This window comes from Dermacentor variabilis, chromosome 2 (assembly GCF_050947875.1).
Source record: "Dermacentor variabilis isolate Ectoservices chromosome 2, ASM5094787v1, whole genome shotgun sequence".
Lineage (NCBI taxonomy): Eukaryota > Metazoa > Arthropoda > Arachnida > Ixodida > Ixodidae > Dermacentor > Dermacentor variabilis.
This window is the reverse complement of record NC_134569.1, coordinates 127,960,252-127,976,566: the sequence shown is the minus strand read 5'-3', so window position 1 is coordinate 127,976,566 and position 16,315 is coordinate 127,960,252. Positions and strand designations below refer to the sequence as shown.

General features: G+C 45.0%; 1 long non-coding RNA gene across 1 annotated transcript in view; it reads right to left on the bottom strand.

Moving 5' to 3' along the window:
• Positions 1–12,359: 12,359 nt before the first annotated feature.
• Positions 12,360–16,315, bottom strand: part of LOC142570976 (uncharacterized) — a 179,148-nt gene continuing 175,192 nt past the window's right edge. Inside the window, exon 3 of the long non-coding RNA XR_012825727.1 lies at positions 12,360–12,440. This is a non-coding gene — a long non-coding RNA (uncharacterized LOC142570976). The remainder of the gene's footprint in view (positions 12,441–16,315) is intronic.

Below are 16,315 nucleotides of genomic sequence, written 5' to 3'. Positions count from 1 at the left end.
CACCTTTCAACCTGTGAACATGAAAATTCATGGTAATGCCGCGGTGAGGACGGGTTTGTCAAGTTGTCGGGTGAGGGATGGGTTTAGCAAGCATCATTTAAATGTTAGCCCTTACGACACGCTATTTGTGGGATCATACGCACTTTATTTGATGGAAAGCCAGGAATAGTAGGAATTTAAAGACAAGTCACTCTATTTAGATAATCTAGAGAAAAGACGGGGAATGCGGGAGATGGAAATTCAAGACGATGAGCAAAACGTGAACGAGGTGAATGCAGGAGCCAACGTTTCGACAAGCGGACTTGTCTTCTTCAAGGCCACGTATGCTTTCCTCGCCACACTATGCATAGGTGGGGTCTTCTAAAGGGGAGAGGGTATGAGGCGGAAGGATGCGGAAACGAGGGGAAAATGTGTTAGCGTGTCGAATTGAGAGTAAAGGAACGCTGTGTACAAGGTCAAAGCCAGGCACCCCCCCCCCCCCCCCCCTTCCCCGGTTTGTCAACGCACGCGCGTTAGCCGGCGTGTCAAGGATGTCTGACACGCCGGTTGACATTAACAATTCGATGTGAGCCCTTAAGGAATGGAAGTCATTCTGCTAAGATCCCTTGGCATGACGAGGAAGACTGCCTAGATACCCATACATACTCGGCTGCCCCCTGAGCAGCCCAGTCTTCTCAGTTGTGCTGGCACCTTGGACCCAAAGGCGGCCCAGGGGCTGCGCATTGCCAAAGACATTGGAAATGCAGCAGCTGCGCCTGCCGCCTCAGCAATTGAAATCAGTGCCTCGTGTTCAGGGCCTGCAAATGCCCTGACTGAGTGGTTGCTTGCCGAACACAACATATGCCTCGAACCCGGTGTGGTTGCTTAGTGGCTATGGTGTTGGGCTGCTAAGCGCACGAGGTCGCGGGAGCGAATCCCGGCCATGGTGGCCGCATTTCGATGGGGGGCGAAATGCGAAAACACCCGTGTACTTAGATTTAGGTGCATGTTAAAGAACACCAGGTGGTCTAGATTCCCGGATTCCCCCACTACGGCGTGCCTCATAATCAGAAACTGGTTTTGGCACGTAAAACTCCATAATTGTTTTTTAACATATGCCTCGACACTGATCCATAAATTTGCAGTAAATTTGCAGTAAATAATAATTGTGACAACTGGAACCAGGGTCTGCTTTTGGGCTCTACCCTGTCATCCCTGAACACTATTGATGTTGCGTATAATTGAACGAACAAGAAGTCCTATTACGCACAATTAGTCAATACTTTTCTTTTCGCTGTACTGCTACAGCAGCTGTGCCAGATTTTGTGCTTCTTATCACCTATGTCAGTGCGATTTGGGAAGTGCGCGAGACCGTGCCGTTGTGGAAAAAGAGAAAGAAGTAGACAACAGATTGCTTGCGCGGAGGCGAATCCAGTACTGAATGGAAGACGACGAGGTCGAGAAGCGTCAAGCACGCGAATGCGCAGCGCGAGAAGATAAAACAACAGGGAAATGACCCTATCGGTAAAGTGCACGGAGTTCCCTGGAGTCAATCAGGAAAAGACAAATCGACTGGCAAAAAGAAAAAAGGGCGCGCTGGCGGAAGAGGGGGAGAGTCCGCGGAAGCGACGCAAGCGACCCGAGCCTCCAGGGCTTCAACCGACCGGAGCCCCCTGCCAACCTGTTCCCAGGCGTCGCTACCCTCCCCGAGCACGGCCGGCGAACTTCTGCGGCCGCAGGCACAGTGCTAACATTCAGGCTATGGGCCCGAGTTCGCCCCTAGGTGCCTGGCCGAGACGCCGCCTCCATCTGCCCGTGCCACCAAGACGCCTGCATCCAGTCTCCAAGCTGGAGCTGCTAGGCTCTGGTCGTTAGCTCATCGGTAATCTAGATCGACGTTGTGGTGAGAACAACGCCACTTCTTTCGCCGCCTCGTCTCCGTACCTCCTCGTCGAACTGTTGAGCTGAGACTCATAGTATGCCCCCCTAACTCGAGTGCTGTGGCTACTGTTCGATATAGTTTTACTGTATTTTGTTTTGCTTATGAGTTTTTCATTGAGCGGTTGTTGCATGTGCTTCAGTTTTCGTTTGTTGAATTAAAAGCGCCGTCTGCGTTTTGGAAGAAACGACTTTGTCCTCAATTAGGTTCTCCGAGGCTTCGCCTCCGAGAACCATCTGAAACAATTAAAGAAAAGAACCTGCATCACAATCAGGCTGCAGTGTGCCAAGGTATTGAGAGTACTCAGGCCTTAAATACCTGGAATGGAGTGGCTGCGCAATCTGTTCAGACAAATAAGCATGGCTTCCGTGCCACTGACCGTATTACCCATGCTCGTGGCTCATTCCGCGTCACAAGGAGAGATTCGACAGGCGACGTATTGTCTTAAAAGATAGCCGAGCCGTTATAGGAACTGCTCTCTGATTCGATCGGAGAGTCATCGTATCAGTCAGTTCGAGGAAGCAGCCTAAGCGAAACCGAGAAGAGACTCGATTTCTTTTTGTAACTACAAGAATTCAAGCTCTGACGAACGACAGTGAAACTCTATTGGCTATGCCATCCGTTGGATTCATGTGATTGTAACATTTTCCCCATTTCTATTTTGTGTCGGCGTGCTGTGCATGCTAGTATTGCACAATACGATATGCATGCATCTCCAAGCTCTTAAACGATAGTTTAGAATGTTCCAGATGTCTTACAGAAAGTGTGGAATTTAGTAGCCACTGAGAGCGGCGCTCAAAACAAAGAAAATAAACAACTGGAAAAACCGAGACGGCTAACAAAAGAACATATTCGTATGGCAAGTTTTTTTACCGGGGCAAGTGATAAAGGACTAAGACGTTCTGCAGAGAAAAAAATAAGATTCGAAACGGTAAACTGTACATACACAGCAGTGACGAACGTACCATGGCGTAGTCCCGACCATTTTGTATGACACAAACACGCATTTAAAGCTGATCGTGCCACCGTCAATCGGGGTTGACTGTCTTGGCAACGACAAAGTATCAACCACGTAAATAGCCAGGCGAAAACGGCCATTGACCGACGGGACGTCCGCACTCTTTCTTTTTTTTCCGTGACGACCAATCTTTCTACCTATTAATGGAAACTCATCAGTGCCAGGTGACTCGACACAGCCGAGGAAAGGCCTGTGGCCGTGAAGGAGAAATAAAAAGGTTCAATGAAAAAGCCAGTGATGTAAAAAAAAAAAGTGGAGTCATAAATAAAACAAAAAAGTGAACAAACAACAACAACAACAACAAACAAAACAAAGAGAACGAAGATAGAAAAAGAAACGAAATCCACAGGTTATACACGGGGAAGAGCTTACGCAGCAGAGCGTAAAGACGGGGCGAGACGCAATATAAAAGTAACGGTAGTCGACGAACAGACGATACAGAAAGGAGCGGCGGATGACAAATTGCCGAAGCCGCGCGAGAGGTGTGGTCCGAAGGGAAAGCGAAGGAGGTAAACACGGTTCGGCTTTCATTCCGGGCTCTCGCGTGGCCAATCAATAAAGACCCCCCACAGAAGGGGCAGTGCTCTCATGAATTCTCGAGCAACACTGGCGGTGAAGAATGGTAGGACGCATTTTCGCACGTTTTGCTTGGCGAACCTCAAGCAGTGATGTCACACTTTCACTGTCAGTGCACACCACTTGTCCAAGTACCTTGCCAGGGACGCAAGGCTTTCGTCTGAACGAAAGCTAGCGACTATGAGCAAATCAGTGCGCGAGCGTGTGGTCATATATATATATATATATATATATATATATATATATATATATATATATATATATATATATATATATATATATAAACATCGGGCCCCTCGGTTAACCCCCTTTCTTCTCGTTCATTACATAACGAGCGCCTCGAATACGGCGACAAGGATGCCTTCAGGTAGCACATGTAGGTTTATTGACCAGTTGCTTTCACCCTAACAGTTCACGTACTCGTAAGGCCTGCGGCAGAAAGGATGTTCCACATACGCCGCCATTGTTTGTGAGTGGTGGCGCTGGCTAGCACTCCCAGAGTCAGTTCTAGTAGTAACTCATAAACACACCTGAAAATGGACGGGAAGACGGCACCGCGGTAGCTCAATTGGTAGAGCATCGCACACATAATGTGAAGACGTGGGATCGTTACGTGCGGCAAGTTGTTTTTCCATCCACTTTCAATTGCTTCAGTATATATATATATATATATATATATATATATATATATATATATATATATATATATATATATATATATATATATAAAGAACTTGAGTGGTGCTACAAGGTAAACAGAACAAGTATTTAATTTCGACAGTTTCGATCGGCGGACCGATCTTCATCAGGGTTTACAAAACCCTGGCAGTTCGGCCCTGGTAGTGAAGACACCAGACCGGGTGTCCGGTCTTTCTTACCAGAGTTGCCAGAACGGGCCGTGCCTTGTATATATGTGTACTGTGACACTGTGTTTCTTTCCACAAGGTGCCGCTCTTCTGTCTTCCTTCTGGGCCCGTTCTCTATTGTGCCCCCCGCCACCCGATTCAACTTGCCCTTTCTCCCGCTACAACGGCAGCTCACGGACTGGTGCTGCGGAGCGACCGTTTTCTCCCTCCTTGCCTCGGGTGCACGGGAACCTAGCTGCCGCTACTTCCCGCCTCCCTCACTCTCCGACTTACGTCTCCCTCCTCCTGTGTGCTTTTTTCTTTTTCTTTCCTTTTTCTTTCTTTCCTTTTTTTTCTTTTCTTTTTTTTTTCCTCACTAACCTCCTTGCTCTACATACATGTGACTCCGCCTTCCTCTTGCCCTGCATAGCTGCCAAAGGCAGCTGTAAATCTGCCAAAGCGCCGAAAATCAATCACTGTCACGACTGTTCCTCTCGGTTTGATGTATGTAAGAACGACCGGACACCCGGTCTGGTGTCTTCGCTACCAGGGCCGAACTGCTATTTTTTTGTAAACCCTGATGAAGATCGGTCCACCGATCGAAACTGTCGAAATTAAATACTTGTTCTGTTTACCTTGTAGCACCACTCAAGTTCTTTACGTTTGAAAGGTAGCCTGAAGAATCCCTCGTTGCCTACTACATATATATATATATATCGAAGCATATCCATATTACTTACAATTATTCAAACTCGATAATTCAACGCACACAGATGACATAAACCAAGTTACGTAAGGGGCGTAAATAAGCAAAATGCACAATTCATAGTAAGAAGAGCATTCAAGCAATAGTTATGAACACAGGGAAAACAAGAATACCCAAAACGTAATATTTCATAAATTTGTTTGAAACGGTTAGTATCACTTATGGAGCCGCCATTTACGGGAAGGTGATTCCACTCATCAGATGTCGGCGGGAAGAATGAGTGTAAGAATGAGGAGGACCTGCAAGACTGAATAACTTTGTGTTGGTGATCAAGCCGAGATGATGCGTAATGTGGTGCCGAAAGGAGATCGTTCTGTAATACAGGATGACGAAATACGAAGAACAGAGAGCCGCAAGTGTTTACGCCGTGATGCTAAGGGTGCTAACTGTAGGCTAGACTTCATTGCGGTGGTGCAGGCTTTCCTGTCATGGTTGAGGAACATGGATTGTGTGCAATTTTTCTTCACCATTTCTACTAAATAAATTATTCTGACTAGGATCCTTAACTGAAGCCGCGTATTAGAGCTAGGCAGGATAAGCCGTTTATAGATGATTAACTTTAGAGATTGTGGCGCATGTGAAAAACTTCGTCGGAGGTAACCAGACGGTGTGTCAGCATTGCTTATTACATGTGCAATGTGTGTGCTCTAGGCAAGGTCAGTTGAGACGAGAACAACGAGGTATTTGTAGCATGGAACACAGTCGAGTGCGATGTTATCGATGTAACAGGCTGGTGGAATGCTATTACGTCTTAATGAGAGCAGCATTCCGGGCAAGTTGGTAATCCACTACTCAAATGATATTGCGCAACAAAAAACGACACGGACGTGAGCGGACGACACACCAAGCCCTATCTTTCAACTGAAAGATTGCGCTTGGTGCATCGTCCTCTCACGTCCGTGTCGTTTTTTGTTGTGCAATATCATTTGAACATTACGTCTGTATAGTCGCATCGACTTGCATTTGCTTATGTTTAATTCCATGCGCCATGTTTGGCACCATGCACTGATAGCATCAAGATCAGATTGTAAAGTGGATAGGTCATGGTTACTAGGTACTTCTGGAAATAGTACGCACTCGTCAGCAAAGAGATGAATATGAGGTGTGATATACAAATAAATATGGGGTTTTACGTTCCAATACCACGATTTGATACTGAGGCACGTGGTAGTGCGGAACTACGGAATAATTTGGACCACTTGGGTTTCCTTTAGCGTACACTTAAACTAAGAACACGGGTGTTCTCGAATTTAGCCCCCATAGAAATGCGACCGCCGTGGTCGGGATTTGATCCGACGGCCTCGTGCTTAGCAGCCCGACACAATAGCCATTAAACAACCACGGCAGGTAGATGCGACACAAAAAGGCAAATCATTATTAGAGTTAGTAATACTAGCGGTCCAAGGACAGAGCCTTGCGGTACGCGTGAGAACACGCTAGACAGAGAGTCGGCGCTGTTAGCAAGAACGAAGTGAGAACGACAGGACAGGAGCCAAGTAAGTAATTGGGGATCAAGGCTAAAGTTTCGTAATTTATACATTAGTAGATTATGACATAGTTTATCAGACGTTTACGAAAAGCTAGAAATATACAAGCAGCAAGAGAAGGACGATCAAGAATGTCATATCGCTGATTTATAAACGAGATTAGCTTTGTTTCGCTTGAATAAGCTTTGCGAAGGCCATGTTGCGAGTGTGTGAAGAAGGAATTAGATTCGAGAAAGTTAGCAAGATTAGTAAGTAAGGTATGAGCAAAAAATTCTCATGGGATGCTAGTGAGCGAAATGGGACGATAGTTAAGCGGGCCGTGCGTACTACGTGTTTTATCAAGCGCAATCACCTTTTCTATCTCTCATTCCGCGGAGATAGAGCCCGTGTCAAGTGACTGTTGAAAAATTTTGGTTAATATAATGGAACTATACTCGCTCGTGCTTTTGAAAAACTTCGGACTGACCACGTCGCAACCAGAAGGAGAAAGTTTCAATTTATTATTTAGGTGTTTCACACCCCACGGGCTTACTACAATCCGACTTATTGAAATGGAATAATGACACCGTGTGAGCGGTGGCGAAACACTTGCCACTGATGAGAAATTGTAAAGAAAAAACATCATTAAGAACAGATGAGCACTGTTTAGAGGGTATTATGTCTCCCGAGTTATCCACAAAGCTTATAGGATGATCGTCTTTTGGATATATGACGCGCCAAAACTCTTTAGTGTCAGTTGCGAACATGAATGCGAGAGTGCTTTCCAAGTAGAGCTTTGCGCAACGGAGTGCAGATACATATTCATCAAAAGGACGTTTATAGTCACAAGGTCAACGGTTCGCTGATCTGTGTATATATTTCTTTTTTGATAAGCGTTTTATGTGCTTGTTGTGCCATGGCGCCAGTTTGTTCGAAATTATAGAGCGAATGGGTACGTAATTATCAAGAAAGGCTTCAGCGTCGTTTATTGATTAGAAACGTATCGGGAAACTAACACAATTATATGTTCATCGCGTTAAAGTTTGCTTGTTTGAAATCACGAATAGTTTTCATTTTGTTTTTCTCTTTAGGTCGCGATAATTTAATTTCAAACGCTAAAATGGAATGATCGCTCAAACCCGACAGTAAAGCTATATTAGAAGCAAGATCGGGATAAGTGGTGAGTATTAGATCGAGGATATTGGCGGCAGAATGCGTTGGCCCGATAGGTCCTCCAACATGTTGTGAAAAGGAAAAAAAAAACAGCACACATGCCAAGAAACTATTTTGAAGCGTGTACGAATGATTAATTCTGGGTCGATCGCAGTCCCATGCGAGATTAGGTATATTAAAACTACCGAGGAGAAACAAAGGTAGTGTGGGATAACGCGGCAAAGCAATGTTAGTGGCATCATGCAGCTCGTTTACAAAGCTAGCAAAAATGTGGGTGGGCGATAACAAGCTCCGATATTTAGTTTCTTTTAACCTCAACCAGAGCCCAAACAGCCTCACGTTCACTACAAACTTGAACCTGCTGAGACAACAATGTGTCAGATATTCCAACGAGAACACCACCGCATTCATGCGTGGCGCAGTCGCAAGGAAAGAAATAGTTTTCCAGGAACAGTTCACTGTCATTTATTAGTGGGTGCTGCCATATTTCAGTGAGTATTATTATGTCAGCATTACAGGTATCAAGAGTTGAACGTTTGTTCTTAATGTTCTGCATATTACAAAAGAAGAGATGAAGCGGAGAAATATCACACCCACCACCCCTCTAAATTTCCTCTTCATTGCACGGCGTATTACCCGCATGACGGTTATGTGATACCTCATTCTGCTCGTGTGCTACTACGTTGTCATTATTAGCACCGTACTGGTACTTTGTTTTGTTAGCCTTGTAACGTTGTTCTTCTTGTAACAGAGCTGAAAAATCTGCGCTCCATGTAGCTATGTATCGAATTCAATACGTTTAATCCCAATGATAAGCGTGGCGCGTGAGAAATCCTTACTGACAATGATACCTTCGTCTTTAAGCTTACTATGCCTGAAAAATACTGTTTCTTTCACTTCATCATTTAAATATTTAACCATGATAAAACCGGTTTTATTAGGTTCAAAGCACCCTAAGCGATGATCACGTTCCACTACCTTTTCTAATGGGTTTTCGAGCTCGTCGGCAAGGGTGTCAATTACACGTACCTCGCACTCTGCCTGATTCAAACTTGCCTGATTCGTTATGCGCGAAGCAGGCAAGTTTCGAAAAAAGTAGCTTTTATCACCGTGACCTGTCCTTTAATTCATTGACCCGAACATTTATTGAGTTGTTCTGAGTGGTCAGACAGCTCACTGAGTACGTCGCCTTGCTCTGAACACTACCCAGCAATTGAGTTTTGTCTTCGAGGGTGTGCAGCCTTTTTCTCCATAGAAACTACGTTTGTTTCAATATTTTCTTGACTAGCCTTGATGGATTCCACGTCCGCAAAGGTCAGTTTGGTTTATTGCCGACTGCATTGCACGCGTTTGTAAATCTTTGAGCAAGTGAAAGAGAACGGTCATCTGCGCAGTTGGATCATCAGGAGGCATATCAAGTTCTAACGATGTACACTGTCTAGTACCAGGTCGGGGTTTTTTCGATGTCATCACAGGCTAAGAGCAAAAAAAAAAATGAGAAATTCGTCGTGGAACGTCGAGTTCTTGCCTTTGGAGTTGTTGACAAATTCGTCTTCGCCCTGCAATCTTCTAGCCGGCTGGTTAGCTCAGATGGTAGAGCGGCTGCCCCAGAAAGGCGGTGGGCCCGGGCGAGTCCCGGATCAGGACGAATTTTTCTTCAACTGCGAGGCTTTTCTTTCGAGGAGCCCGTATGGATTTCCTTTGTAGCAATTGCTAAGATTGGGTGGATGTCTCATTTAGCTTGTTTAATTACTTCTGTTCACTTTGCGGGTTTCCGCAGAACTATTAGGTCATACAGCAAGTTAATAATCTTAGCCATGATACGCAAAATGAAGTGCTCCCATAAGGCGCAGAAGTCAACATTATATTTTGTGTAATTTCGAGAAGCACCTTTTTAAGATATCGTTTCAACGAACGAAAATTTCGAGAGAGATATCTAGGTGCAGACATGAAGGTCCTTTCCTGCATAATATGTTTATTAGCCTTCATTCAAGCAAGCGTACTTCAGTAGGAATGTGTTTCGGCATCCCCTTTCGTTCTTACTGCGACTGTCTCCAATTTTTTTTGTTTAGCTCACGCTGCAATTTGTGAATTACTGACGGTCAGTCAATAATTCACTGCCAGCCTGTCAGTGTAGAGGACGAGTCTGGTAACTGCAGCACACACCATACTCACCGTTTACTCCAATGAAGTAAATACTGCGAGCAGCAGGGGCTACAGGTGTGTGTGTGTGTTCCCAATGTACAGCTGGCGCCAAAAGTTTCATTAATCGCGGTATATGAGCGGGCGTTCAATATACAAGTAGTCTGGGACCATAGCCCGTAAAAGCGCACAACACAATGCAGTGTTGTTCGCATATTCTAAATTACAAGCTGGAAATTAAAATACCAGGTTACTCCCCTAAAATCAGTAAATATGCAACATCTACTCAGATTCTGCGGTCTATAAACTTTTTACGCACAGTGTACGCCGTCGAACGCAACAAGCTGTTTGGAAGCAGGTCCGCTTGAGAAGCTGCTTCTGGCAAAGGTGTAGCTGCATGAACTAGCTAAATTGTTATTCGACTTATTGATAGACTAACTGATTCACTGACAGGCATTAGTGAAATAAATGCCGAAACCGAGTGGTCCCGCAGCAACCAGCTGCCGGGCAATCAAACAAAACCAATTTAAGTTGAAGTCAGCTCGTTTCCGTTGTAAAAATATAAACAATATAAAATGTTCAACAGAAATTCTGCAACTTGGCACGGTGGTCGCAATACATTCACCGGAATGCACCGCCAGATCCTGCATGAATAAAATCAAACATCGCTCTTTGAGGCAAGCTTAAGGACAGTCGCACAAAAAACGACAGAGCAGTGAACTATGGATATATAACCCGCTGTGGTTGTCAGTGAACCACGCAACATTACTATTTGACGCTTCTAAAGCAAACCTTTTCTAAAAGTGTTTTAAGAAGTATATGAAAGCAAAACATGTATAAAGGTGTTTTCCATTTTATTATTATTATTATTATTATTATTATTATTATTATTATTATTATTATTATTATTATTATTATTATTATTCGTAGCAATTACAGGCGTTGTACCATGCACGTACCCACCAGCTCAGTTCCTCTTTCCATGCTCTTAAATCACCCAGAACAACGTTTTGTATTTTACTATCTAAACAGTAGCTGAATGCAGACTTCCAGACACAAGAGAAATACATTATTGTCGGAAATCGCACTTTGCAAAAGACTAGGTCAGGTTAGGGAACGCTAACTGCCTAGACCCTGAATGAGGCTTCTCTTTCCTTTTGCTTTTTATGGAGCCACATTAGTTACTGAATTAAGAAAGCTGTATGGTAATAAGTTCCCCTAGACGTCCCAGTGAATCTGCAAAAGCTACAGAGTTCGCGAAGGGTAGGTGGCGTTTTCTGTTCCAGGATAACAGTGCTGCAACTACTAATTACGCCCAACGTTCTGTCTCAGGAACGGCGCTCTGTGAATGCGGTTTGAACAATTTTTATGCGCAGAAACAAAACAAAACAAAAAAATCAAAAGTTCTATGTCTCTCGTGGAGTACACGGGTGAGTCAGCGACGTCCTAATTTACACTCTGTGAGCTAGTGAATTTGTTATATGCAGTTAAAGATGGCGAAAATCAACACGTTAATTTTGCCAAATCCTTAAAATCCTAATGCGAAGCCTCCATTTGCCGTTAATTAAGTCAAAGTCGGGTTCGTGTAAACCCCATCAATTGCTATGATTGCATGTAAACACAATACGCCTGTTTAGTGACCTTACGTAGGTCGCGAGTCGAACATCTCTACCATGAAATCCGCTTGATGGTGACAGGGTTTGCTGCCTCCCCCCCCCCCCCCCCCCCGCGCCAAAATAAATCAGACTTTGTCTAATCTGACCATTCAGCTTCCTTGAGGCCCTAACATTGGGAATAAAGCAACCACGGTCAACGTAATTTTTTTCGTTTAGAAGAAGCAAAAAGAACAAACATTTCCGCAGCTATTCACAAATCTTTGAGCTCGTTAGCTGTGCTTGCCTCTTGGAGGCCGGTTTCTCTAATAACTTGTCCGACATGATGATTCGCTGAAATCAGCTTCTACGCACAGCCCTAGCGTAAGAACGATTTGTGAATACAAGCCCTCTTCGTCACATTCTGGCTCGGCTCGTATAGTTTTTTGAAAGCTTGCTCTTCGATTTGTAAAGGCGAATTAAAGATTTTTTTTTCAGTTCTTGCAATCGTCTCGATTTTCCTCGTTCATTTCTTCATTCTTTTTGCCAATGAACTATAAAAGGCACACAAACTGAACATGCTGACACCACTCTCTTCAATTCGAACCCCGTTTACGCTGCACTGGTAACACCAATAAGGAATCTAGCGACACAACTACTCTAACAGCATTCATATTTTACTCACATCCCGTTTTAAGAGAAACTGAAAACTGCCATGTATAAGCTACATAGTTAACGTTATCTCATCGGGTAATCTGCCATCGTCTTCCTGAGCTTGGCCTCATGGAAGCAGCCATATTATTGTATCTTTCTGTGTGTGAGTGTGTGTGCTTTTGTACGTAAATGGCGAGTCCGTTGATGATAGTGCCATGCATTTCAGAAGCTGAAAGCAAGAAACTTACCAAGAGCCAATCTGTTGCAAAATCTCCGGACTAATCCATCACCTGAAAGTAGAACAAGTGTTATCATTTATTTAGTGAGACCTTGTTGCGTTAAGAGCGTGCAATTATACAGAAAGGTAATATTTTTACGTGCCTGTGTTAGGACTTGTTGGCCTGTCGTTAAGCCTGTCGTTAACCTTTTCTGCCATATGGAGCATTGTTTGAGCGGTACACTGATGTGCCACCACTGAACAGAGTGGCGAAGAACGTTTGACAAATTTGGAAGAAAAGGTCATGTTTATCCAAGACATGCTCCTCCCCCCCCCCCCCAAAAAAAAAAAAGAAAACAGGACTATACCAGTATATACATAGTCCATTCCATATACTTTTGATCTCCTCAACCTCGGCACTACCGGATGTTTCTAACACAAGAAGCATCACAAGTGTGACACGTACCTCACTGGCCCGACGGCCAGACGGATCAGCACACTTTTGGCCCAGTAACGCCCAAGTATACGCAAGAGTTATAACCACGAAAGAGCGCAAGCTGATGGGTGGCTGCAATTTCGCGCGAACAGTGGTCGATACTAAGAAACGTTGATAAAGTAAATTCACAAATTCATTCGAGGAACTGAAACGCAGTAATAAACTAGAGCGAGAGCATCAAATGAAAACTGAAGGCTTTAGGAAAAGATTGAGATAAAAAGGCCGCGTCCCACACTGACGTTTTGTCTCTTCAAAAAGCGGGGGAAGAGACGATGGATTGTAGAAGGCTTAGTGAACCATCCCCTTAGCAGGAACAAGACGGGCGTCGGCGTCTATAGTGCGAACCTCACAAAAACACGCGGTATATATAGGATTTGGAAAACAGCTTGGGCTGTCTATTTACCCCGTCAAGTAAACCACTGCAGCACCTCGGTGTTGGAGATTACATAGCTCTCAATGGTACTTCGAAAGGTGATTTAGCTCTTTATGTTATATAGATTATTTTAGCAAATAGGTGCACCAAGAACGCTGATCACTAACGTGACACACTCCGCTTTAATTCACTTGCAAGGACACGAAGGCAGCGTACAATGAAGCAAAAAAGAAAACAATAAGAAAGCGAAGGAGAAAGCGAGGGGGGAAGTGGTCCCTTTCACAGAAATACGCAAATGTAAGGCAAAGGGAGATGAAAGCATACGAAAAAAACAACTTGCCGAAAATTTTAACCAAAACCACATTTTCGCATTACTCGTGGTATGCTGCACTAATTGAACTAACCTCACGGCAATTATACCATTTACTTGCTCGCATGTTAATATACCCAACGAAAATTTGAAGAATGGCCACCGCCTTTGCTCAATCACTTGAGCATGGCACGCTTAATGGAAAAGATGTGAAGTTCGGTTCCCACCTTCCGTAAAATGTTTTTTCCATCCTTTACTTGATTGTTCTTGCGTTTCAATTAAGAGCAAGCAGTTTATTTTCTCTCCGCTTTCGTGAGCTTCGTCGTCTTAATGAAGTTGTCAGGGAGTTTTGGAGGACTGTCGTATAACGTAACTCGTCGAGCCCTTCCGTTCCCCATTTTTAAAGTGAGCAGCGCCGCACACGTCTTGAAGCTCCATTGTGAATTCACTTAATCGATTATGCGCTTTCGCCCTAGGCTAAAGTGACTGAAAATAATTTTCTAAATTGAAAACAGGTACTTTTTGATTATGTAATGCGGGAAAACATAACCTGGAAATGTTCTAAAACCAACCGTTTTCATTTGAAACTAGCTGGAATGGAAATCAGCGCATTTTTGCTAGAAGTCTTGGCTGAAATATCCTCACATAATGTTCATTGAAACAAAACAGTCGGCAAAGCGAAGAAGTAAGCACATGTGAGTATTTTCACGTTTTCGTGCGGTCAATATTTTGTTTAACAGCATTCAGTGCGGTTCAGTGGTAAACTGACGTCATTTCATTTCTTTTTTTTTTTTCAGATAGGATTACCTGACCCGAGAAATTTTAGGTAATTCATGTTGGATGTAATGTAAAATCTGAGAGGAAAACTATATATGACAACTGAACATAGTGTCATCTACTAATGTCACCAGCTACTGGTCTGGTCAAAAGAAAAAAACAGCCACAAATATATTAATCCTTTCTCGGCCCTGCTTATTAATCAACGCAAGAAGCAACAATATTCAAGCAATATATTCACTGACGGTTGAAGGCCTTCGTGACAGATATCGGCAGTTTAGCGCGTAGGCGATGCATTGGTAGCTATAGCTAAGTTTAGCATTGCCGCTCGAACACCCCACATGTACAATATTCCATCAATACACAGAGGCGGGAATCGCTCTTCGTAGGCGCGTTGTTGCTCGGGACTCCAAACTATACGCGGCCTCACCGTTACGACGACAGAGGAGAAGTAAAATTCGATATGGGGAACGGCACCTTGTCCATGTGCTTTTCTTTTTTCTCCCTTTTTCTTTTTACTCTAGCGATGGTGACGGGGCCGCCACCTCCAGAAGCAGAAAAAAGCTTGACACGCGTGGCGTCTCGACGGCAGCGTCACCGCGGGAGAGCGGAAGGAAAGGAAACTGGATACGCAAACGCTTGGAACGCCGACAAAGAAAGGGGGGTGCGAACGTAGAGATGGCCGGTGTGGGTCGGCCTTTTGGGCTAACATTATAACAACCTTCGCCCGGACATCTTCCTGGCCCGTGGCGAGGAAGAAAATCTGCTTGGATGTCTGCTCTCTTTTCAATAACCGCCCGCAGGCCTTCACTGACACACGCCACGCCAAGATAACCACATACGAGCCAGTACGTTTCCATCTGGCACGGCGATGTTAGCGCGTGACCGTGCACGCGCTTATTTTCGGAGTCTTGGGCTCTTGAGACCCAACCTAGGACCTCGCGACGCGGCGGATCTGCTCACGGTCCGGTCCTACCTCGTTCTCCTCAAGCGGTTGGCTGTCAGTGACGTGATCTCCGCATCGCCAGGTTGCTCACCGTTAGCGGCCTACTGTTGGCGCTTGAGCCTCGTTGTATGGACTTCAATGTATATAAATATATTTTCATTACTTTTCTTTTCTTGTAAAATATTAAACTTTTCTCCCTGTTCCTTGTGTTCTGAACAATCGAATAAAAATTGGAGAACCCTTAAGCTTCGCCTTCAAGAGTGGAACGCGATAGGGTTATCGCACCCTGTTCGCACCGCCAACTCATTCGCTCAGCATGCTCTTGAGTCACACAAAGACGACACGTGCGCCTGAGCAAGCGGAACGAACCAAAGAACTGGGTGTGTCGGAGGGAGAAACGACCTACGCGAGCCGAACGTCGTGATTGGCACGGACAGCCGGGCCGCGACGCGCCATGAAAGCGGACGCGATCATGGGGCTGACGCCTCGATGGGATCGTCCTCTATGACGCTTGAGAGCACCACGCAGACGCATGACTTCTCGCCAGCAGCACGGCACACATCGCAGGGGACGTTTTCCCACCAGACGTGCTACGGCACAGCGACACGTCAGAGGCGTTCCGCATCGGACGCTGCACTTAGGAATCTCGTTGAGAGCGGAAAGAGGAGCCGCGTCGCGCGGGCGAGTGGCGCGCCACCTGTCGGGGCAGCGCCGTACATTGCGAGGAGGGAGTCTTCTGTGTTTGCCGCAAGATGGCTCTGCGCGCGCGCCAAGCGCAGAAGAAATGTAGCGGAAACATAGTTCGCTACGCGTTTAACTGCGACTTGTGTAATTTACATGCTCATAATTACCGATATAAACCGCAGTATAACGCTCTACGGCACGTTTCTAAGGCAACACCGCATTCAATAGAGACACTTTTCTCCCGCTTTGATGCATCGAATTCACGGCTGAGTGGTAGCGTCTCCGTCTTACACTCCGAAGACCGTGGTTCGATTCCCACCCAGCCAATCTTGCAAGTTGTTCTTATTTATGAATTGCCTTCC